Source organism: Cebus imitator, unplaced genomic scaffold, assembly GCF_001604975.1.
Source record: "Cebus imitator isolate Cc_AM_T3 unplaced genomic scaffold, Cebus_imitator-1.0 Scaffold12, whole genome shotgun sequence".
NCBI lineage: Eukaryota > Metazoa > Chordata > Mammalia > Primates > Cebidae > Cebus > Cebus imitator.
The window spans coordinates 13,239,294-13,264,194 of record NW_016107327.1 but is presented as its reverse complement, the minus strand read 5'-3'; the positions used below and the strand labels follow the sequence as shown (position 1 = coordinate 13,264,194).

General features: G+C 37.6%; 1 long non-coding RNA gene across 1 annotated transcript; it reads right to left on the bottom strand.

Moving 5' to 3' along the window:
* Positions 1-389: 389 nt before the first annotated feature.
* LOC119467124 lies at positions 390-3,060 on the bottom strand. Its single transcript, XR_005195652.1, has 3 exons — positions 2,862-3,060; positions 2,149-2,173; positions 390-583 (listed from the first exon to the last, which is right to left on the bottom strand). It is a non-coding gene; the product is annotated as an uncharacterized LOC119467124 (long non-coding RNA).
* Between the last annotated feature and the right edge of the window lie 21,841 nt (positions 3,061-24,901).

Sequence of the window (24,901 nt, the reverse complement as noted above, 5' to 3'; positions counted from 1 at the left end):
TCCAGGATGAAAGCAAGTGACTCCAGACAGTAACCCAAATTGATAAGAACAAAGAAGGAACACCAGTAAGGGTAATTACGATTTACAAAAGACAATTTAAAGGCATTTTTTTTCTTTTTGAAAAACTGATTTAAACACCAATAAGTTCAAAGCATATTTACAAAAAAGAATATTTCAAGAAATAAAATGTGATATTTAATCCCATTTTTTCATTTACCATAAGAAAAAAACAATATTCGATGTCTAAGGACTTATATTGCTTCAAAACATATAAAAGAAAACCAAATAGAATTCAAAGAAACAACACAAAAATACAAAAATTCATACATACAGTTGGAATTTTTTTTTTTTTTGAGACGGAGTGTCCCACTGTCGCCAGGCCTGGAGTGTAGTGGCGTGATCTCGATCTCAGCTCACTGCGAACTCCACCTCCTAGGATCAAGGAATTTTCCTGCCTCAGCCTCCTGAGTAGCTGGGATTACAGGTGTCTGTCATCACACCCAGCTAAGTTTTTGTATTTTTTGTAGAGACAGGATTTCACTACGTTGGCCAGGCTGAGTTGTAAATTTTTCAAAGTCTCTCACTAATTAAAAGAAAATGTAAATAATCAGTAAGTGTATGCATAATTTGAACAACACTATCAACCAAGTTAAGCAAATTGACTACCCTACCCCCAAATACATACCCTTTTTAAGTACAGTTTGAACACTCACCAAGATAAACCACATGCTATCAATAAAATAGCTTAATAAATAAAGAGTACTAAAATTATACAAAGTATGAACTTTGACCATATTGGAATTATAGTAAAAATCAGCATCAGAAAGAGAACTGAAGTGCCTCAAGAATTTGGAATTTAAGTACTGTACATCTAAATAAACCATGGGTAAAGATGATACACAAAGAAAAATAGAAAATATTTTGAACTGAATTAAAATGAAAATATAATATATCAAATTAATATGATGCAGCTAAAATAGTTCTTAAGAGAAAAATTATGATATTAAAAAAGTTATGTTAAAAAGTCCTTAAATGAATGATCTCAGGTTTATTTAAAAAAAAAAAAGACAAACCAATGTGTGCTTATGATAAGCATAAGAAATCAACTAAGGGATATGAAAGTGGAAATTAATGAAATAAAAGATAGAAAAATGAAATAAAGGACTTGTAGGTTTTTAAGATCAATAAAATTGATAATTCTATGGCTTATCTGAATAAGAAAAATGAGAAAAATGTAAATTTCCAGTATTAATAAAGAAAGCAGAAATATCACTATATATATATTATAACTTTGGTAAGTTAGATTAAACAGAAAAATTTCTTAAAACACACCACTACCACCAAAGCTTGCTCAAGAAGAAATAGAATATTCATTCATATATTTAGATTAGTAGTTTAAACTATTTCCACAAAGAAAACTCAAGGCCCACGTGTACTGAATAATGAACTCCACCAAATATTTTAAAAAGAAATATTTAACAGTTTTTAAGAAAGACATCTAAAAAATAGAAGAGCAGCAAACACATCTTACCTTATGCATACAGATGCAAACATTCTCAAACATAGTTTAGCAAATTTTTCTTTCTTTTTTGAGACACGGTCTAGCTATATCACCCAGGCTAGTGTGCAGTGGCATGATCTCAGCTCACTGCAGTCTCTGCCTCCCAGATTCACACAATTCTCATGCCTCAGCCACCTGAGTTGCTGGGATTACAGGCATGCACCACTATGCCTGTCTAATTTTTGTATTGTAGTGGAAATGGAGTTTCACCTTGTTGGCCAGGTTCACCTGGAATTCCCTGGTCTCAAGTGATCCACCTGCCTTGGTCTCCCAAAGTGCTTGGATTACAGTTGTGAGACACTACATCCAATCTTTTGGCACATTTAATACAATAGTTTCTAAAAATAGTATACTATATTATGACCAGGTTTAGTCCAGGAATGCAAGGTTTAAGTGTTGAATTCAATGTAATTCACAATATAAACTAGAAAATAAAAACTTTACAATGATCTCAGAATATGCAGTAAAAGCATTTGAAAAATGTTAATGTATAGTCATAATAAAAACTCTCAACTATAAATACAAAGAAAATTTCTCAATGTACTAAAGTACATCCGTGAAAAACTTACCGCTAACATGATACTTACTGGTGAAAGACTGAGTACTTTCTCTCTGGAAAGAAAAGAACATGTATTTTTCCCCCAAAATACTATCTACTACAAAATGCTCAACATTCTATTATACTTAATATTTAATACTTGGTACTTAATATTTATTTTGCTTACACTTAATATTTGACATATTTCAAATAGGGTTTTGATTGCCATGCAATGAAAAGAACACAAAAATAGTTTTAACAAGTTAAATACACAATCTAACTTAACTCAGCTTTTTTTTGAGCCATTTTAGAAAAGACACCAAATTCTTTTAGGATTAACAAGCAATTCCTGTTCAAGGTTCTGTGTAATCCTACGCCATGTTCTATTTAGATATGGACACTTTTTTCTCAGAGTCTTAAATTCAAACATATAAAACAAACAGAAAGAAACAAATATTACCAAGTGAAAAAGTAGACAAGAATCTAATGTACAGATTATACAGATGTAGGTGAAGATCTAATTGGACTAGAGTTCCAACTGGATAATGAAAATTCAAGCAATAAGAATTCCTAGAGGATTTAGGGCTTTGGAAATGCCATGGATTATAAGAGTTGCAAATTCTGTGGTGTCATCCCTATTCAAAGTCAAGTAATCATTCTCCATTTGCCCAGCATACCATCTTGATTGCTGATTGTTCACCACTGCATTGCTTCTGTAAATCACGTTAGTCCTCAGAAACTGCTCTGTTCAAGATGGCTCACCTTTCCAGGAGTGACCACAAGATGTAGTCATGTGAAGATGCAAAGGCCTGGTCCTTTTGCCTAAGTTTGGAACTACTCTGAAGATCCATCATAGCTGCAGAACTAGAGGCAGGATTACCTGAAGCTTTTGGTGCAATTACTTTGCAATAGCCCCTTTCTCTGCTTAGTCCTGCCTTCTTCACTGCCTGATAGTTCTGTCTCCCAAGAGCACTCCCCAATAAGCATTCTGCTCACAACTCCCTGCTTCAGAATCTGCTTCCAGGGAACCCAATGTAAAACCATGAGTGAGAACTGAAACAATACTTGCAAGAGAGTGGCTTGTCAGGTACATGGTGCTGTTTTTGAAAAGGCTCACTTTTCAGTGGATTGATTAGTGAACAGGACGCAATGTGACTAAGGTGTGTGAAATGGGCAGGGTCATCAGAAAATAAAATAGTAGAACTGCTGAATTTAAATAACAAATATTTTTATTAAAAATATTTCTCAGAAATTCCCTTTATATCACTAAATAGAAAGTAAAGTTAGCTTGCAAAAATTATTTACTTACAAAGAAAGTGGGACAGAATCATTTGACAATTTGACGTCTAGAACCTGAGACTGCCAAGTACATTCTGGCAGCATTGGCACTGAAGCCAGGGCAAATTTAAAGGATGCCAACAGGAAAAGCTGGTACTAATGCTGGAAATTGCTTAAACTTAGACACTAAAGTCAATTCACTTTTACATAACAATAAGGTAGAAAGAGGGCTAAAATTAAACCTTTACATGATAAACACTTTTGGTATCCACACCTAGCTATCTGTGAAATCATCATCCAACCCTCCTTCTTCACCCATCCACCTATATATCTACTAGGAATGAATCCAACCACCTGGTTTCTAAAATAAGAACTGTGAGAGCAAATTTAGAATCTTACTCACAAAATAGTTACATGCATTTGCTACCTCAGTCCCAAACTGGCTGCTACCTCTTTATTAGTGTTCAAATTCTTCCTTATTGCTCCCCAATTCCATTTTTATTTCTATAAGGCTGCTAATCAATATTGGGCAAATTATTGCAACAGCTTTCTTGCAACCAGTGTCTTCCAAACTAATCCAAAAGTTCAAAGAATGAATATTCTAAATGCAAATTTAATCCTGTTATCCTTCTTTACAACATGTTCCATTGTTAAGACATATATCAGGCTTCTTACAACAGAGTAGAAGGCCCCAGTATACATTTTATGAGTTACCTTTTCAGATATTTATCTTAACATCAAATCATGAGGTCCAAATACATTATATTACTTTCAGGTCTCACAAATTTGGGCCTGTTTACATAATTTCTCTTCCTAGATCTATAACTTTGTATCTCAAAAATTAGTGTCATTGAAAATATGCTTTGCAAAAAATATTTAATTAGCTGAGTTTTTTAAAGAATTAAATTTGAATGAACATAGTGTTAGCATGCATTCTCCAGTCAACTTTGGGTCCCCCTGACTTTTTTTTTTTATGATGTTTAGGGAAGTTGCTTAGATTTATTAGTATACATCTAAGGGGTCTCACTATGCTGTAAAGTTTTTTCCTAAACTCTTGTTCCCAAGTGTCCCTCTTTCCTCAGGCTCCCAGGGTGCTAGCACTACAGGTGTGAGCTACCATGCCCAGCCCCGGTATTTGTTTTTTATCACTACATTTCTCTAATTCATGAGCTGAAACTTTTCTGACTATGTTTGTCTGCCTCAAGGTTTTCTCTTCTGTGTGTATAGAATCAGGTCCCTTTAATAAATATATAATAGTACTTTCAAATTTATTTCTTATATATTACTTCCATTTTGTCTCTTGCTGACATTTTAAACTTTAGAATGCCATATATGGACTCCCGGGCAAGATGGTTGAATAGGAATAGCTCCAGTCTGCAGCTCCCAGCAAGGCCGACACAGAAGACAGGTGATTTCTGCATTTCCACCTGAGGTACCCAGCTCATCTCTTTGGGGCTGGTTAGGCTGTGGGTGATGCCCATGGAAGACAAGCCAAACCAGAGTGGGACATTGCCTTACCCGGGAAGTACAGGTGGTCAGCAAACTCTCTCCCATAGCTAAGGGAAGCCTTGAGTGAATTTGCCATGAGGAACAGAGCTATCCAGCCCAGGCACTATGCTTTTCCCACAGTCTTTGCAACCCACAGACCAGGAGATTCTCTCAGGTACCTATGCCACCAGGTCCCTGGGTTTCAAGCACAAAGCTGGGTGACTTTTTGGGCAGACACTGAGCTAGGTGCAGGAGTTTTTTTGGTACCACAGTGGCCCCTGGAATACCAATGAGATAGAACTGTTCACTCCCCTGTAAAGGGGGTTGAAGCCAGGGAGCCAAGTGGTCTTGTACAGTGGATCCCAACCCCACAGAGCCCAATAAGGCTTGAGATTCTCACCACCAGCACAGCAGTCTAAAGTCAACCTGGGATGCTGGAGCTTAGTGGGGGAAGGCGTGTCCATCATTACTGAGGCTTGAGTAGGCAGTTTTCCCCTCACAGTGTAAACAAAGGCTCCAGAAAGTTTGGACTGGGTGGAGCCCACTGCAGCCCCACAAAGCTGCTGTAGCCAGGCTGCCTCTCTAGATTCCTCCTCTCTGGGCAGGGCATTTCTGAAAGAAAGGCAGCATCCCCAGTTAGGGGCCTGTAGATAAAACTCCCATCTCTCTGGGTCAGAGCACCTGGGAAAAGGGGTGGCTGTGGGCACAGCTTCAGCAGACTTAAACATTTCTGCCTGTTGGCTCTGAAGAGAGCAGCAGCAGCAGACCTCCCAGAACAGCACTCAAGCTCTGCTAATGGACACACTGCCTCCTCAAGTGGGTCCCTGACCCCCATGCCTCCTGATGGGGAGACACCTCCCAGCAGGCGTTGATGGACACCTCATACGGGAGAGCTCCAACTGGCATCTAGTAGGTGCCCCTCTGGGATGAAGCTTCCAGAGAAAGGAGCAGGCAGCAATCTTTGCTGTTCTGCAGCCTCTGCTGGTGATACCCAGGCAAACAGGGTCTGGAGTGGAACCTCCAGCACGCTCCAGCAGACCTACAGAAAAGGGGCCTGACTGATAGAAGGGAAACTAACAAACAGGAAGCAATAGCATCAACATCAGCAAGAGGACAGCCACTCAAAAACCGCATCCGAAGGTCACCAACATCAAAGAAGAAAAGTACACAAATCCACGAAGAGGCGGAAAACCAGCAGAAAAGGCTGAAAATTCCAAAAACCGTAATGGCTCTTCTCCTACAAAAGGTCAGAACTCTTGCCAGCATTGGAAAAAAACTAGACAGAGAATGAGTTTGACAAATTGACAGGACTAGGCTTAATAAGGTGGATAATAACAAACTCCACTGAGCTAAAGGAGCATGTTCTAACCCAATGTAAGGACACTAAGAATCTTGAAAAAATGTCAGAGAAATTGCTAACTAGACTAACCAATTTAGAGAAAAACATAAACGACCTGATGGATCTGAAAAACACAGCACAAGTACTTTGTGAAGCACACGCAAGTATCAATAACCAAATGGATCAAATAGAAGAAAGGATATCAGAGTTTGAAGATCAACTAAATGAAATAAAATGTGAAGACAAGGCTAGAGAAAAAATAATGAAAAGGAATGAACAAAGCCTCCAAGAAATATGGGACTATGTGAAAAGATGAAACCTACATTTGATTGGTGTAACTGAGAGTGATGGCGAGAATGGAACCCAGTTGGAAAGCATACTTCAATGTATTATCTGGGAGAACTTCCCCAACCTAGCAAGACAGGCCAACATTCAAATTCAGGAAATACAGAGAACACCACAAAGATACTCCTGGAGAAGAGCAACCCCAAAACACATAAAAGTCAGATTCACCAAGGCGTTTGGGGTTGCTCTTCTCCAGGAGATAAGAACAGCCAGACACAAATGTTAAGAGCAGCCAGAGAGAAAGGTCAGGTTACCCACAAAGGGAAGCCCATCAGACGAAGAGCGGATCTTTCTGCAGAAACCCTACAAGCCAGAAGAGAATGGGGGCCAACATTCTTAAAGAAAAGAATTTTCAACCCCAAATTTTATATCCAGGCAAATTAAGCTTCATAAGTGAAGAAGAAATAAAATTCTTTGCAGACAAGTGAATGCTGAGTGATTTCCTCACCACCAGATTTGCCTTACAAGAGCTCCTGAAGGAAACAGCAAACATGGAAAGGAACAACCTGTACCAGCCACTGCCGAACACACAAAAATGTAAAGACCAGAGACACTGTGAAGTAACTGCATCAGCTAATGGGCAAAATAACCAACTAGCATCATAATGACAGGATCAAATTCACACACAAAAATATTAACCATAAATGTAAATGGGCTAAATGCCCCGATTAAAAGACACAGACTGAGAAATTGGATAAAGATTCAAGATGCATCCGTGTGCTATATTCAGGAGACACATCTCACATGTAAAGACACAATAGGTTCAAAATAAAGGTATGGAGGCAGATTTACTAACCAAATGGAAAGCAAAAAAGAGCAGGGGTTGCAAACCTAGTCTCTGACAAAATAGATTTAGACGAAAATCAAAAGAGACAAAGAAGGACATTACATAATGCTAAGGGCATCAATGCAACAAGAAGAGCTAACTATCCTAAATATATATGCACCCAAAACAGAAGCACCCAGATTCATAAAGCAAGTTCTTGGAGACCTACAAAGAGACTTGACTCCCATACAATAATAGTGGGAGACTTTAACACCCCACTGTCAATATTAGATCAATGAGACAGAAAATTAACAAGTATAATCAGGACTTGAACTTAGCTCTGGACCAAGAGGACCTAATAGACATCTACAGAACTCTCCAACAGAAATCAACAGCATATACATTCTTCTCAGCACCACATAGCACTTATCCTAAAATTGATCACATAATTGGAAGTAAAACACTCCTCGGTAAATACAAAAGAATGGAAATCATAACAGACTCTCAGATCACAGTGCAATCAAATTAGAACGTACTCAAAACGCACAACTACGTGGAAACTGAACAACCTTCTCCTCAATGACTGCTGGATTAAATAGCAAAATGAAGGCAGAAATAACTAAGTTCTTTGAAACCAATGACAACAAAGGCACATTGTACCATAATTCCTAGGATACAGCTAAAGCAGGGTGTAGAAAGAAATTTATGGCACTAAATGCCCACAAGAAAAAGGAGGAAAGATCTGAAACCGACACTCTAATATCAAATTAAAAGAACTAGAGAATCAATAGCAAACAAATTCAAAAGTTAGCAGAAGACAATAAATAACTAAGATCAGAGCAGAGCTGAAGGAGATAGAGACAAGAAAATTCCTTCAAAAAAATAAATGAATCCAGGAGCTGGTTTTTGAAAAGATTAACAAAATAAATAGACCCCTAGCCAGACTAATAAAGAAAAAGAGAAGAATCAAAAAGACACAACAAAAGATGATAAAGGAGAGATCACTGCTGATCCCACAGAAATACAAACTACTGTCAGAGAACACTATAAACACCTATATTCAAATAAACTAGAAAATCTAGCAAAAATGGATACATTTCCCGTCACATACACACTCCCAAGACTACATGGAGAAGAAGCTGAATCTCTGAATAGAACAATAACAAATTCTAAAATTGAGGCAGTGATTAATACCCTACCAACCAAAAAAAAAGGCCAGTACCAGATGGATTCACAGTTGAATTCTACCAGAGGTACAGAGAGGAGTGGGTACCATTTCATCTAAAACCATTCCAAGGATTAGAAACACAGGGACTCCTCCCTAACTGTTTTTATGAGGTCAGCATCACCCTGATACCAAAACGTGGCAGAGACACAACAAAACAGAAAGTTCCAGGCCAATATTCCTGATGAATATTGATGCAAAAATCCACAATAAATTACTGGCAAACAGAATCCAGAGGCACATTCAAAGAACATAAACTCATTCTGTTTTGTGGCTGCATAGTATTCCACGGTGTATATGTGCCATATTTTCTTTATCCAGTTTGTCACTGATGGACATTTGGTTGGTTCCCAGTCTTTGCTATTGTGAACAGTGCCACAATAAACATACATGTGCATGTGTCTTTATAATAAAATGATTTATATTACTTTGGGTATATACCCAGTAATGGGATTGCTGGGTCAAATGGTATTTTTAGTTCTAGATCCCTGAGGAATCACCACTATGTGTTGAACTAATTTGCATCCCCCTTAATATGTAAAAGTGTTCCTATTTCTCCACATACTTTCCAGAATCTGCTGTCTCCTGACATTTTAATGATCGCCATTCTAAGTGGCATGAATTGGTATCTCATTGCGGTTTTGATTTGCATTTCTCTAATGACCAGTGATGAGAAACTTTTTTTTCATGTTTGTCAGCTGTATAAATGTCTCCTTTCGAGAACTGGCTTTTCATGTCCTTTGACCACGTTTTGATGGGGTTATTTGCTTTTTTTCTTATAAATTTGTTTAAGTTCTTTCTATATTCTGGATATTTGCCCTTTGTCAGATGGATAAGATTGCCAAAATCTTCTACCATTCTGTAGGTTGCCTGTTCACTCTGAGGATAGTTTCTTTTGTTGTGCAGAAGCTCTTTAGTTCAATTAGATCCCATTTGTCTATTTTGGCTTTTGCTGCCATTGCTTTCGGGGTTTTAGTCATGAAGTCTTTGTCCATGCCTATGTCTTGAATAGTATTGCCTAGGTTTTCGTCTAGGGTTTTTATGGTGTTAGGTCTTATGTTTAAGTCTTTAATCCATCATGAGTTAATTTTTGTATAAAGTGTAAGGAAGGGATCCAGTTTCAGCTTTCTGCATATGGCTAGCTAGTTTTTCCAACACGATTAAATAGGAAATTCTTTCCCCATTGCATGTTTTTGTCAGGTTTGTTGAAAATCAGATGGCTGCAGATGTGTGGCACTATTTCTGAGGCCTCTGTTCTGTTCCACTGGTCTATACACTGTTTTGGTACCAGTGTCATGTTTTGGTTACTGTACCCTTGTAGTATAGTTTGAAGTCAGGTAGCGTGATGCCTCCAGCTTTGTTCTTTTTGCTTGGGATTGTCTTGGTTATATGGGCTCTTTTATTAGTTCCATATGAAATTTAAAGTAGTTTTTATAATTCTGTAAAGAAAGTCAATGGTAGCTTGATAGGGATAGTATTGAATCTACAAATTACTTTGGGCAGTATAGCCATTTTCACAATATTGATTCTTCCTAACTATAAGCATGGAATGTTTTTCCATTTGTTTGTGTACTCTCTTATTTTCTTGAGCAGTGGTTTGTAGTTCCCCTTGAAGAGGCCCTTCACATCCCTTGTAAGTTGTATTCGTAGGTATTTTATTCTCTTTGTAGCAATTGTGAATGGGAGTTCACTCATGATTTGGCTCTCTCTTTGTCTGTTATTGATGTATAGGAATGTTTGTTATTTTTGCACATAGATTTTGTATGCTGAGACTGCTGCAGTTGCTCATCAGCTTAAGGAGATTTTGGGCTGAGACAATGGGGTTCTCTATGCAATCATACCATCTGCAAACAGAGATAATTTGACTTCTCCTCTGCCTATTTGAATATTCTTTGTTTCTTTCTCTTGACTGATTGCCCTGTCCAGAGTTTCCAATACTGTATTGAATAGGAATGATGAAAGAGGGCATCCTTGTCTTGTGCTGATTTACAAAGGGAATGTTTCCAGCTTTTGCCCATTCTGAATGATACTGGCTGTGGGTTTTTCATAAGCAGCTCTGATTATTTTGATACACGCTCTGTGGATTCATAGTTTATTGAGTGTTTTTAGCGTGAAGTGGTGATGAAGTTTATCAGAGGCCTTTTCTGCATCTATTGAGATAATCAAGTGGCTTTTGTCATTGGTTCTGTTTATGTGATAGATTAAGTTTATAGATTTGTGTATGTTGAACCATCTCTGCATCCCAGGGTTGAAGCCAACTTGATAGTGGTGAATATGCTATTTAATATGCCTCTCGATTCAGTTTGCCAATATTTTATTGAGGATTTTTGCATCAATGTTCATCAAGAATATTGGTCTGAAATTTTCTGTTTTGTTGTGTCTCTGCCAGATTTTGGTATCAGGATTATGCTGGCCTCATAAAAAGAGTTAGCAAGGAGTCTCTGTTTTTCTATTATTTGAAATAGTTTTAGAAGACATGTTACCAGCTCCTGTTTGTACCTCTGGTAGAATACGCCTGTGAAACCATCTGGTCCTGGCCTTTTTTTGGTTGGTAGGCTATTAATTACTGCCTCAACTTTAGAACTGGTTATTGTTCTTTTCAGGGATTCAACTTTTTTGGTTTTCCAGTATTTCATTGAAGATTTTCGTGTAAATGTTCATCAGGGATATTGGCCTTTTGTTGTTTTGTCTCTGCCAGGTTTTGGTATCAGGATGATGCTGGCCTCATAAAATAAGTTAGGGAGGATTCCCTCTTTTTCTATTGTTTGCAATAGTTTCACAAGGAATGGTACCTGCTCTTCTTTGTACCTCTGGTAGAATACGGCTATGAACCTGTCTGGTCCTGGAAATTTTTTGGTTGGCAGGCTATTAATTGCTGTCTCAATTTTAGAGCTTGTTATTGGTCTATTCAGGGATTCTACCTCTTTCTGGTTTAGTCTTGGGAGGGTGTAGGTGTCCAGGAATTTATCAGTTTCTTCTAGATTTTCTGGTTTATTTGAGTAGAGGTGTTTATGGTATTCTCTGATGGTGGTCTGTATTTCTGTGGGATCATTGGTGATATCACCTGGTATCAGTTTTTATTGCATCTATTTGATTCTTCTCTCTTTTCTTCTTCATTAGTCTGGCCAGCAGTCTGTCTATTTTGTTTATCTTTTGAAAAAATCAGCTCCTGGAATCGTTAATTTTTTGAAGGGATTTTTGTGTCTCTATCTCCTTCAGTTCTCCTCTGATCTTAGCTATTTCTTCTCTTCCATTAGCTTTTAAATTTGTTTGGTATTGCTTTTCTAGTTCTTTTAATTGTGATGTTGGGTGTTGACTTTAGATCTTTCCTGTTTTGTGTGTGTGTGGCGGGGGGGCATTTAGTGCTACAAATTTCCCTCTACACTCTGCTTTAAATGTGTCCCAGAGATTCTGGTACTTTGAGTCTTTGGTCTCATCACTTTTAAAGAACATCTTTATTTCTGCCTTCGTTTTGTTATTTAATCCAGTAGTCATTCAGGAGCAGGTTGTTCAGTTTCCATGTAGTTGTGCAGTTTTGAGTGAATTTCCTAATCCTGAGTTCTAATTTGATTGCACTGTGATCTGAGAAACTGTTTGTTATGATTTCCGTTCTTTTACATTTGCTGAGGAGTGTTTTACTTCCAATTATGTGGTCAATTTTAGAATAAGTGCTATGTGGTGCTAAGAAGAATGTATATGCTGTTGATTTCTGTTGGAGAGTTCTGTAGATGTCTATTAGGTCCCCTTGGTCCAGAGCTAAGTTCGAGTCCTGAATATCCTTGTTAACTTTCTGTCTCATTGATCTAATATTGACAGTGGGGTGTTAAAGTCTCCCACTATTACTGTATGGGAGTCAAGTCTCTTTGTGTGTCTTTAAGAACTTACTTTATGAATTTGGGCGCTTCTGTGCTGAGTGCATATATATTTAGGATCGTTAGCTCTTCTTGCTGCATTGATCTCTTTATCATTATATATTGTCCTTCTTTGTCTCTTTTGATCTTTGCTGGTGTAAAGTCTGTTTTGTCAGAGACTAGGTTTGCAACCCCTGCTCTTTTTGGTAAATCTTCTTCCATCCCTTTATTTTGAGCCTATGTGTGTCTTTACAAATAAGATATGTCTCCTGAATACAGCATGCCAATGGATCTTGACTCTTTATGCAATTTGCCAATCTGTTAATTTTTATATTTTTAGTTGAAATGAGGTTTCACCATGTTGGCTAGGCTGGTCTTAAACTTCTGACCTCAAGTGATCCGCCCACCTCAGCATCTCAAAGTGCTGGGATTACAGGCATGAGCCACAACTCCCAGCCAAGACAACATTTGATTTACATAATCTTTACCCACTGTCAAGGAAAGCTTGTGATCTAAAAGTGATATGATTTCTTATATCAAAATATCTGCTTGCAACAAAAACTAACTTGTATGTTTTAGAAAACAGATAAAAACATTCCCAACGCTATCTAATGTATAGATATAGCTAGATGTTTGATATAATAAATTTTTATCATTAATGTTGATTTTCCCAAACTATAAAACTTAAAGCTGAAATGGGTAGGCAACAGGCAGGTCCTCTCTGGTCTGTGTTTCCTTTGAAGACTAGAATTACAAAAGCTCTGATTCAATTAATTCCTTGATTTTTGGCCATGACTGAAGGTTAAAATTATTTGGGAATTTTTGAAATATTGTTACCTAGGCCTCACCAAGATGAATTCAGTCTGAATCACTGTAGGTTCAGCCTAGGAATGGATATTTTTGAAAAGCTCTCCAGCTGAATCTAATATGCAGTCAGGATTAGGAACTCTTAAGTTGGTCTATGAACACATGTAGGCTCATTATGCCAGTGCCTTTTCCTGCTTTACCACTACTCAGGCTCTAACATTGACCCCTCTCTCCTATACTCACCCCCAGCCCCTACAGTGCTGTCTGGGCAGTAGGGTTCTGTTTGTTCTCATATGAGCTGATGAAGGAATATGGGAAGAGAATAAGCATTTTTGTACATTATTTCATTTGAGAGTCACAGCACTTCCTCTTTGGTATATAGGTAGATATACAATGAGCTATTTTTCATCACCTTCTCCAGCCTTAGTCAAAGTGACAATCAGCACTTGCTGACATCCAGGCCATAACCTCATGTGAGACTCTGAGCCAAAACGACCTAGCCAAGCTACTTTAGAATTTTTTACCCACAGAACTGTTTACTGTCTTAACATACTAAAATTTGGACACCTTTATCATACAGTAGCATTTATCCAATACAGTAATAAAAGAGAAGAGAGAAAGTCATATCAGGTAAAAGCTGATAAGAAAATTTGCAAGCTGTAGAACAAATAGACAAGTGTTAAAGGCAGAATGTAGGTGAGACTGAACATATGTGGAAGAATAATCGAAAGTCAAAAAGAGAACTAGCTTCCAGAATATCCTGTCCCTCCCCTATCTCAACATGAATCGAAACAAAACAAAACAAAAAAACAATATCCCTTGCTATTTGGGCAGAAGCCTGATGATTTGCTCTAAGGAGGGATGATGGATTATGGGAGAGTAAGAACAGCTGTGGAAAAGAGTGCTAGATTTAACTAAGGTTAACTAAATGGAAATCTACTTGATGATTCTCGGGTATCCAGCCCAAATCTCCAGACAGTCTCCCAGAATATTGAAAACTACCATTATAATTGCTACCCATATTGAGTATTGACTTACCCAAATACAGTGATAAGAGCTTATTGTGAGAGTAAGGAAAGGCCAATGAAAGGAGCCATGGGTATTAGAGTTCTAAATCTCATCCTCCACAATAAAAAATAATACACATTTTATGAATCATATATCTTGAAACAGTGCTATAGATACAAGTTTTAAACAGACCCAGGTAAATATAAGAAGACTACTTAAAAGGCATAGAAATCAAGGGAAGGGTGTTAGGGAAATACAGCAGAAGACCACATTTTTCATTACCAACCTTTTCTGTTCTACTTGAATTTTTAAACTGAGTACATGTACTACTTTTATAAAATAAAACTCATTAAAAGGGCCATAATAAACTAATTAAAATGCAAATATGGGGAAAATGTGGGAAAACATTTCCAGCTAATGTGACAGTCAACAATATGATATTCATGTATTCAAATAATTCACTCATTACTGGGAAAAAATATAACATGCTGTCATGGTTGAAAGTGAATGATGTGGAGACAGACTCCATTTTTTGAATCTCAGCTTCTTTGACACTAACTCTTATTCCTGGGCTAGATACATAATTTTCCTATCTCTTAAAAAAAGCAATGCCTACCCAACACAGTTCTTGGAAAAATATATATGAGAAAGCTTGTAAAGTGTTTGACAACACCTGGTACATAGTAAGTCATAAATATTAGCTATATAATTCACTGTTATATGTTTGCCAAGTAGCTGCATGTGCACAGCTGTGTTAGTCCATTCTCATAATGCTATAAAGACATACTGGAGACTGGGTAATTTATAAAGAAAAGCGATTTAATTGGCTCATGATTCTGCAGCTATACAGGTTTCTGTTTCTGGGAGGCCTCAGGAAACTTACAATTGCCAGAAGGAAGAGGGGAAGTAAGAACATCTTACATGGTGGGAGCCAGAGGAAGACAGAGAAGAGGAAGTGCTATGCATTTTCAAACAACCAGATCTCATGAGCACTCACTCACTACCATGAGAATAGCATGGGGGAAATCCACCCCCATTATTTAATCACCTCCGACCAGGTCCTTCACCTAACATTGGGGATGATGATTCAACATGAGATTTGGATGGGGACACAGATCCAAAGTGTATCACTAGCACTATCCTAAGTCTGGGTATAAAGGGCCATGAAAGAAACAAGAGTAATTTCCGCATGTGTAGTTGGCAGTCTATATTACAAAACAAAGGAGAGGCCAGGCATGGCGGCTCAAACCTATAATTCTAGCACTCTTGGATGCCAAGGTAGGTAGATCACTTGAGCTCAGGTGTTTGAGACCAACCTGAACAACATGAAAAACACTCTGTCTCTACAAAAATACAATAATTAGCCAGGTGTGATGGCATGCACCTCCAGCTACTCGGGGAAGCTGATGTGGGAGGATTGGTTGAATCTGGAAGGCAGAGGTTGCAGTGAGCTGAGATCGCACCACTATATTCCAGTCTGGGTGACAGAATGAGATCGTCTCAAAAAAAAAAAACAAAACAAAAAAACACAAAACCCAAAAAAAAAAAAAAAAGAGCAAAGATAATACAAGAAATTTTTAAAACTAAAAATATTTTTAAAAATCCAAATCTTAGATTAGTGCTCTGAAAGAAACAGAGTAATAGGCAATATTGGAGTGTATGCTTGTGTGTGAGCTTGTTAAAGGGTGGAAGTTGTACTTTTAAAGCTAATCATGGATTCTCTCATAAGAAGATCCTGTCTTAAGTCACAGTCTTCATTAGTCAGCTGAGATTATCATAACAGAATATCACACACTGGGTATTAAAAACTTTTTTTTTCTTTTTCACAGTTCTGAATTTTAGAATTCCAAGATCACAGATTCAGTGATTTGATTTCTGGTGAGGGCTGTCTTCCTGGTTTGCAGATGACTGCCTTCCCACTGCGTCTTCACAGGATCTTTCCTCTGTGCTCATATAGAGTGGATGAGTCCTTTTGTGCCTCTTCTTTTAAGGGCATTAACCCTGTCAGATCAGCACTCTACTCTCATGACTTCATTTAACCATAGTTGCCTCTGTAATGTTCCTGTCTTTATACAGACACTCTGGGGTTTAGGGCTTCAGCATATGAATGGGAGGTTGTATGGAATATAATCAAGCAATCCAAAAGACAAGTATAAGAAGGTAACTTCCATGAGTGTGGACACGGTAAAAAAAATTTTCTGTATTTGCATTGGCATATTCCAGTGACTGAAAGAAACCCAATATGAATAGCAGAATTCGTAAATTGGGGCAACTATGAGGTAAGGAAAGATTAGAATGGAATGATGGGGGGAACTACAGGTCGTGTTTTTCAGGTTTTATTTTAAACATGAAAAAAAAAAACATTGAAGGCATAAAGTGGAGTGGTAATAAAATGCAATGTGTTTTGAAACCATCACTATTTTGGTTGCATGGGATAAATTGTGGATAATCCTTAATATACAGGAAGTCATCAAATGCTGTAAATCAAGAAGCAAAAAATAGGCAAAAGAATTATCAAAGTATTTACAGAATATGTTACAGAATATTTAAGCTCCTGTTAATAAAAGAAAAGTAATTAAAATCATCAGTGAGATATTATTTTTATCTCATCAAATTTATTAATGGAGCCCAACTAAGGTAAAATTCAACTAGCGTATTGGAGTAGAATAAAATGAGATGACATAAAACCAAAAAAAACACAAACATGGAGTTGAGCAGCCTAAGTAGCTGTATGTCATCAAGAAAACAGAAACTTCACCCTTGTTTTTATTTTTCAGACAGTACCAACCTGCAATGACAATATAGAAATGTTCCGAGGTACTTTTGGTTATAGTGCTGGTGGAGGTTCCATTGGGAATTATGTTAGTCTGTTGGGGCTTTTATAACAATCAAACATAGGCTGGGTGTCATAAATAACAGAAATTTTTCATAGTTCTTAAGACTGAGAAGTCTGATTAAGGTACTGGCTGAGGTGATGACTGTTGAGGGTCTGCTTGATTCACAAATGGTACCTTCTCATTGTGTCTTTCAGTGGTGAGAGAAGAAAAGCATCCCTCTGGAGCCACTTTTTCTTTTCTTTCTTTTTNTTTTTTTTTTGAGACAGAGTCTCACTCTGCTGCCAGGCTGGAGTGTAGTGGCCCAATCTCGGATCACTGCAACCTCTACTTCCCAGGTTCAAGAGATTCTCCTGCCTCAGCCTCTTGAGTAGCTGCGACTACAGGCCCATACCACCATGCCCAGGTAATTTTTATACTTTTAGTAGAGACAGAGTTTCACCATGTTGGCCAGGATGGTCTCAGTCTCTACCAAATGCCCCACCTCCTACTACATCACTTTGCGGGTAAGGATTTTAACATGTCAATCTTGGAGAGACACAAACACTCAGATCATAGCAGCAATTATTTGAGCAGATGCAGAGGAATTGTGATGCGGAGAAAAACTAAACTTTCTGAAACGGTCTGGCAAATTCTACACAAGGAAAATATAGCCATACCCCAATGCCAACAGCGCCGCAAGTGAGGATGCAATAGGTTAATGGCAAGAAAGCAGTTGCCCTTCTCTTTCCTCTTGTCTGGCTAAGAGACAGGCTTCCAGAGCAGAGGAAACCAGAAATAGCCACATTCCAGAAATTAGAGAAAAATCGACTCATGGAGAGGGAAATGCTTGAGGAAGGAACTATAAAGAATTATTTGGGGTATTAATGCCTGAGAGATTGGCCCAAGGCAGATGTGAGGCTTAGAGGAATGGAAACTGCTTGCTGTTAGAAAAGACATTTCCATTTTGTGGTAGAGGTTTTTTCATTTGTATTTTGACGGCACAATTCATATTTGGTATACCAACCTCAGTCAAGCAACTTGGCAAAGCTTAACGTTTTACTGAGTTAATATCCTGTAATTTTAGTTCAGGGAAACTGTCCTAAGAAAATTATCAGGAACTCCAAGAATCCTCCACAATACCAGTTACAATGTTATTTATATTAAGAAAATAGTAGAAATGATTACATGTCATGTAGCTATCCAAATTGAGTTTTCTAAAATATTTGCTTCTCATGGACATCTTTTCACAATACATTGATAGGAGAAAATATGTATATATTTACATAGAGTTTATGTATGTAGATATGGATATATAGACACACACACATACATGTGTATATTTTAAAAGGAAACTTCCTGAACTAATAAGAATGATTATCTTTGGTAGGTAGTGTTACTGATGGCATTCAAAAAATGCCTTTATGTTCAAAACTTCTATAATATATATTACTTTCCTTTTTGTGACTATTTGCAAAATAAAACGTACTTTTCTCAGTGTAAAAATTCAAACAACACTGAGATATGTGAGGGCTGTATTTTATTTTAGGAAAGTCATTTCTGAGGATATTATATAATTACAGGTTTGCATAGTTGAAACCTAAAATAATTCCAAAATAATTTTTCTTATAGAAAAGGTGACAGAGAAATGTGGTCTCAGAATATAGGAATTTCCAATCACAGCACATACATCACCTCTGATATATATTTTTCCCCTAATTATGCTTTTTATTTCTTATAAAATAAAATTTCTACATTTAAAACTTGACCTTTGTAAAATTATTATTTTTTTTTTATTTTATTTTAAGTTCTGGGATACAGTGCAGAACGTGCAGGTTTGTTACATAGGCATACATATGCCATGGTGGTTAGCTACACCTATTATCCCATAATCCAGGTTTTAAGCCCTGCATACGTTAGCTACTTTTCCCTCTTCTAACCCTCCATCACCCAACAGGCACCAGTGTGTATTGTTCCCCTCCCTGCCTCCATGTGTTCTCATTGTTCAGCTCCCATGTATGAGTGAGAACATGCAGTGTTTGGTTTTCTGTTTTTGTATTCATTTGCTGAGGATGATGGCTTCCAGCTTCATCAACGTTTCTGCAAAGGACATGATTTCATTTCTTTTTATGGCTGCATACTATTCCATGGTGTATATGTACCACATTTTGTTTATCCAGTCTATTATTGATGGGCATTTGGGTTGGTTCCATGCCTTTATTATTGTGAATAATTCTGCAATGAACATATGCATGTATGTATTTTTATAATAAAAAGATTTATATTTCTTTGGGTAAATACTCAGTAATTGGATTGCTAGGTCAAATGGTATTTCTGACTCTGGATCACTGAGGAATTGCCACACTGTCATCTATCATGGTTGAACAAATTTACATTCCCACCAACAGTGTAAAAGCATTCCTATTTCTCCACAGCCTCACCAGTATTTATTGTTTCTTGACTTTTTAATAGTCACCATTCTGACTGGCATGAGATGGTATCTCATTGTGGTTTTGATTTGCATTTTTCTAATGATGAGTGATGTGGAGCTTTTTTTTCATATCTTTGTTGACCATGTAAATGTTTTCTTTTGAGAAATGTCCTTTGCTTACTTTTTGACAGCGTTGTTTAGGACACCCAATTATTTCAGCCCAAAAATTCCTTAAGCTGATAAGCAAATTCAGCAAAGTCTCAGGATACAAAATCAATGTACAAAAATCCCAATTATTACTATACACCACCAATAGACAAGCAGAGAGCCGAGTCATGAATGAACTTTCACTCACAATTGCTACTAAGATAATAAAATACCTAGGAATATGACTAATAAGGGGTGTGAAGGAGCTCTTCAAGGAGAACTACCAACTACTGCTCAAGAAAATAAGAGAGGACACAAACATATGAAAAAATTCCATCCTCGTGGATAGGAAGAATCAATATAGTGAAATTGCCATACTGCCCAAAGTAATTAATTGATTCAATGCTATTCTCATCAAACTACCATTGATGTTCTTCACAGAATTAGAGAAAACTACTTTAAACTTCATGTGGAATCAAAAGAGAGCCTACGTAGCCAAGACAATCCTAAGCAAAAGGAACAAAGCTGGAGACATCATGCTACCTGACTTCAAACTATGCTACAAGGCTACCACTACCAAAACAACATAGTACTGGTACCAAAACAGACATATAGACAGAGCAGAACAGAGATTTCAGACATTACAACACACATTTACAACCATCTGATCTTCAACAAACCTGACAAAAACAAGCAATAGGGAAAGAATTCCCTACTTAATAAATGGTGCTGGGAAAACCAGCTAGCCATATGCAGAAAACTGAGGCTGAACCCATGAATTAGTCCATTTTCACTCTGCTGATAAAGACATACCCAAGATTGGGAAGGAAAAGAGATTTAATTGGTCTTACAGCTCCATGTGGCTGGGGAAGTTCTCACAATCATGGTGGAGGGTGCAAGGTACTTCTTACATGACTCAGCAATACAGGATGAGGATGAAGCAAAAGGAGAAACTCCTGATAAACATACCATATCTTGTAGGACTTACTCACTATCATGAGAACAGCATGGAAAAGACTGTCCCCCATAATTCAATAATCTCCCACTGGGTCCTTCCCACAACAAGTGGAAATTCTGAGAGATACAATTCAAGTTGAAATTTGGGTGGGGACAAAAACCATATTATTTCCCTGAAGCCCCTCCCAAATCTCATGTTCTCACATTTCAAAAACAATCATGCCTTTACAACAGACCCCCAAATTCTGAACTCGTTGCAGCATGAATCCAAAAGTCCACAATCCAAAGTCTAATCTGAGATGAGGCAAGTCCATTCCTCCTATAAGCCTTCAAAATCAAAAGCAAATTAGTTACTTCCTAGATACAATGTAGGTATAGATATGGGGTAAATACAACTATTCTAAATAGGAGAAATTGACCAAAACAACAGGGTTACAGGACCATGCAAGTCCAAACTCCCATGGGGCAGTCAAATTTTAAAGCTCCAGAATGATCTCCTTTGACTCCAGGTCTCACATACAAGTCATGCTGATGCAAGAGGTGGGTTCACATGGGCTTGGACAGCTCCACTCCTGTGGCTCTACAGGGCACAGCCTCCCTCCTGGCTGCTTTCACAGGCTGTCACTGAGTGTCTACAGCTTTTCCAGGTGAATGGTGCAAGCTGTTGGTGGATCTACCATTCTGGAGTTTGGAGGACATGGCAGTGCCCTAGTATGGATTCTGGGGGCTCCAACCCCACATTTCCCTTCTGCGCTGACCTAGCAGAGGTTCTCCATGAGCACCCTGCCCTGCAGCAAATTTGTGCCTGAGCATCCAGGCATTTTCATACATCTGAAATCGAGGTGGAGGTCCCCAAACCCCAATTCTTGACTTCTGTGCACTCAACGGCTCCACACCTTTTGGAAGCTGCCAAGCCTTGGGACTTGCAACCTCTGAAGCCACAGTCCAAGCTCTGTGTTGCCCCCTTTCAGCCCGGACTGGAGCAGCTAGGACACAGAGCACCAAGACGCTAGGCTGCGCACAGCCCGGGTACCCTGGGCTTCACCCTCAGGCTTGTGCCTGTGAAACTAAACGAGAACAGGCACTCCTGTTTCTGCATCCAAATGTTGCATTTTCTAAGACCACTCTGACCCACCACGCCCCCATCCTGTGTCCATAAAAACCCAAGACTCGACAGGCACAGACACAAGTGCCTGGATGTCAAGAGGAGCTGAAGAGCACACGGACAGACACCAGCAGATACTAGCAGGTCACCGAGGTGGGACAACATGAAATTCAGTCAGGAGCAGTCAGAAGAGAGTCAGGCCAACAGGCAGCCTAACTCCAGGAGAAGACCACCTTCCAATTCATCCCCCTTCTGGCTCCCCATCCACCTCTCTGAGAGCTACCTCCACCACTCAATAAAACCTTGCGCCCATCCTCCAAGCCCACGTGTGATGTGATTTTTCTTGTACGCCAGAACAAGAACCCAGAGTATAGAAAGTCTTCAGTCCTTGTGATAAGGCAGAGGGTCTAATTGAGCTGATTAACACAAACCACCTGCAGACAGCAAAGCTGAAAGAGCACACTGTAACACATGTCCACCGGATCTTCAAGAGCTGTAAACACTCAATCATAGATGCTGCTGTGGAGTCAGAGCCCAAAAATGCTACCCACGACTGTCCTGTGCGCATGCCCCCACTGGGGGTTTGAGTAGCAGGGCACCGAAGAAGCCACACCCCTATTGTATGCCCTGAGAGGGGCATAAGGGAACTTCTCCCATTTCATCACTAGCTTACGGCAGTCACAGAAACACAGGGTAGTATGAACCTGATATGCTAGATTTTTCTTGACAACAGTCTTGTTAGTAAAAAAGTTAACATTTATGTATTATTGTTTTATAAAATAGAAATATAGTGCATATATAATACAACACACCATGACTATTCTCCCCACAGACACACAGACATACACACACACATAAGCACACACACAAGCACACATACACACACACACACTTTATTACCTCCTACTATCAAGTTACTATCTCTTTCCAGAATTAACCAATTAACAGTTTGGTGTTGGTGCCTCCAATAACTGATTTTATTAATACACACATATGTAGTATATTGTATTACATAAAGTAAAACACAATAAAATATGTTAAATTGTTTAAGCTCACTTTTTTCTCTATGTACTAAATATTACTTTGTTGCAATGCTAACAACATTCTTGTGTGCACTGTAGCATTAGTTGTATTGACTGGCTAATAAATATGTTCCTATTATCTAAAATTTAAGAATTTAGTTACAAGAAGGTTCTTTTTAGAATGTGTTCTCTAGATATATATTATGACTTTAATTTGTTTTACCTAGATACGGATAGACAAATTTGGAAAGTATGAATTTCATGTTTTTCCATTACTCAGTAATATTAAGTCTAAAAATAACAAAAAAGGGGGAAAGGAAGAAAGCCATCTTTTCCATTTTACTTAGTAAATTACTTAACAAAAGATAATTGACTCATCAACAGCATATGGTTTTCTTGAAAAAATAAGAGCCAACTATAAATATTGAGCTAGGCTCATGCCTCATTAGAAGTAATTTAAGGAAAATTATGAATACTTATATTGGATTAGGACGAAATTATTTTCCTATATGTGAGATGATAATTAAAAAGTTTGCGCTAGAAAGACAGAAAGAGATAAAACACCAATTTGAAAAAAGGTACATTAAGTATTTATGAAAAAATCAAAAGTAGATTAAATATCACCAAAATGAAGCAATTATAAATTTGAGACCACTATGGTTTATGTGTGCTTCCTCCAAAAATTTGTTTTAGAAACTTAATCCTAAATGCAACAATGCTGGGAGTTAAGTCCTCCTGGGAGGTGTTTAGGTCATAAGAGCTCTGCCCTCATGAATGGATCAATGTTGCTATAAAAAGGGCTTGCAGAAGTGGGTGCCATCTCTTCCTCTCTTCTGCAATGTGAGGATGCAGAGTTCCTTCATGCATGGCAGATGCAGCATTCAAGGTATCATTTTGGAAGCAGAGACTGGGCTCTCACCAGACACCAAACCTGTCAGCTCATTGATCTTGGACTTCCCAGCCCTTAAATTGTGAGAAATACATTTTATTTATAAATTATTCAGCCTCAGGTATTCTGTTATAGTTGCACAAAATGAACTAAGACAGGATGCCATTATATTAAAATGTCTTTTCTAAGTCCCTCCTCTTATATAAAACTGGATATCTCTTTTGTTACCTTTTTCTATACTTAGTATGACTCTGATTAGCAAATTAGAATGCAACTGCCACTTCAGCAATTGATAATTTCCTGTATATCCTTGCAAATTTCCATAATTATCATGGTTAAAATACAATGAATATACTAATAAAGATGTGTCATGAACAGAACACAAAATGGTTGGAAGGATCCAAACAATTTTTGATGATGAAAGAAAAAAAGTTTAGCTAAAAAATGTTTGTTGCTAGCAGAGATTGACATTGATGGCAAATTCTTATATCCATTTCTCAACTTTATATAATTACATTTGGGTTTTTTGATGATGGTGTTTCCTTAAATTTTACTTAAACACCAATAGTCCGATTTTCATTGTTTTAGTAGACTTTTAAGAAGTAGAAAAATTTAAATTTATGGTAAAGATTGGTCAGGTTTGCTGTTGTTGTATTTTTTCATAAATCAACCCACCATGACTCAGTATTTCAGCAGGAATGTTGTATATGTGTGCATTTCCAGCTTTTGTGTCTCAAGAAGAAAAAGGTGCTTAACAGATGGAGCAATACTGAACTTTACCCAGAGTTACATTCATCTTATGCACAAGTCTATGCAACAAGCAAGCCAACTTGACAGTTTAATTCCACATTAGGATAATGCTTGGAAGGGTAATCCTATTCGCACCGCGGGATAAGGATGCCTGCATAGTGGTTTTGGCCTATAAAACTGTTAGCTATAAATTCTGAGCTGGCATTATGAGCTTCTTAACTTTTAAACCAGCTTTTTCTTAGCATCCTATTGCCAAGAGTGGGTTATTTGCACCATAAATCCACCTAACTCATTATATTTTTCTTTTTAAAATCAGTTAGCAAATTTACCTGAAGTAATAAAATCTACTTTTCATTTGGATCATTTTATTTTGGACATAATAATCACACGTATGTAAAAGAGGCAGAATGAGTTATAAATTCAACATTTTTGTTTGTGAGAATAGTTTTAAAGAAAGCCAGAACATTTTTATTTTTACTGTATTTAAGGATAAAACAAAACCAAACAACTGCTCATTTGAGTCAAGATAAATGTTCACAATATATTTTTAAGGAAAATAAAAGGGGGAATTAAAATATCTC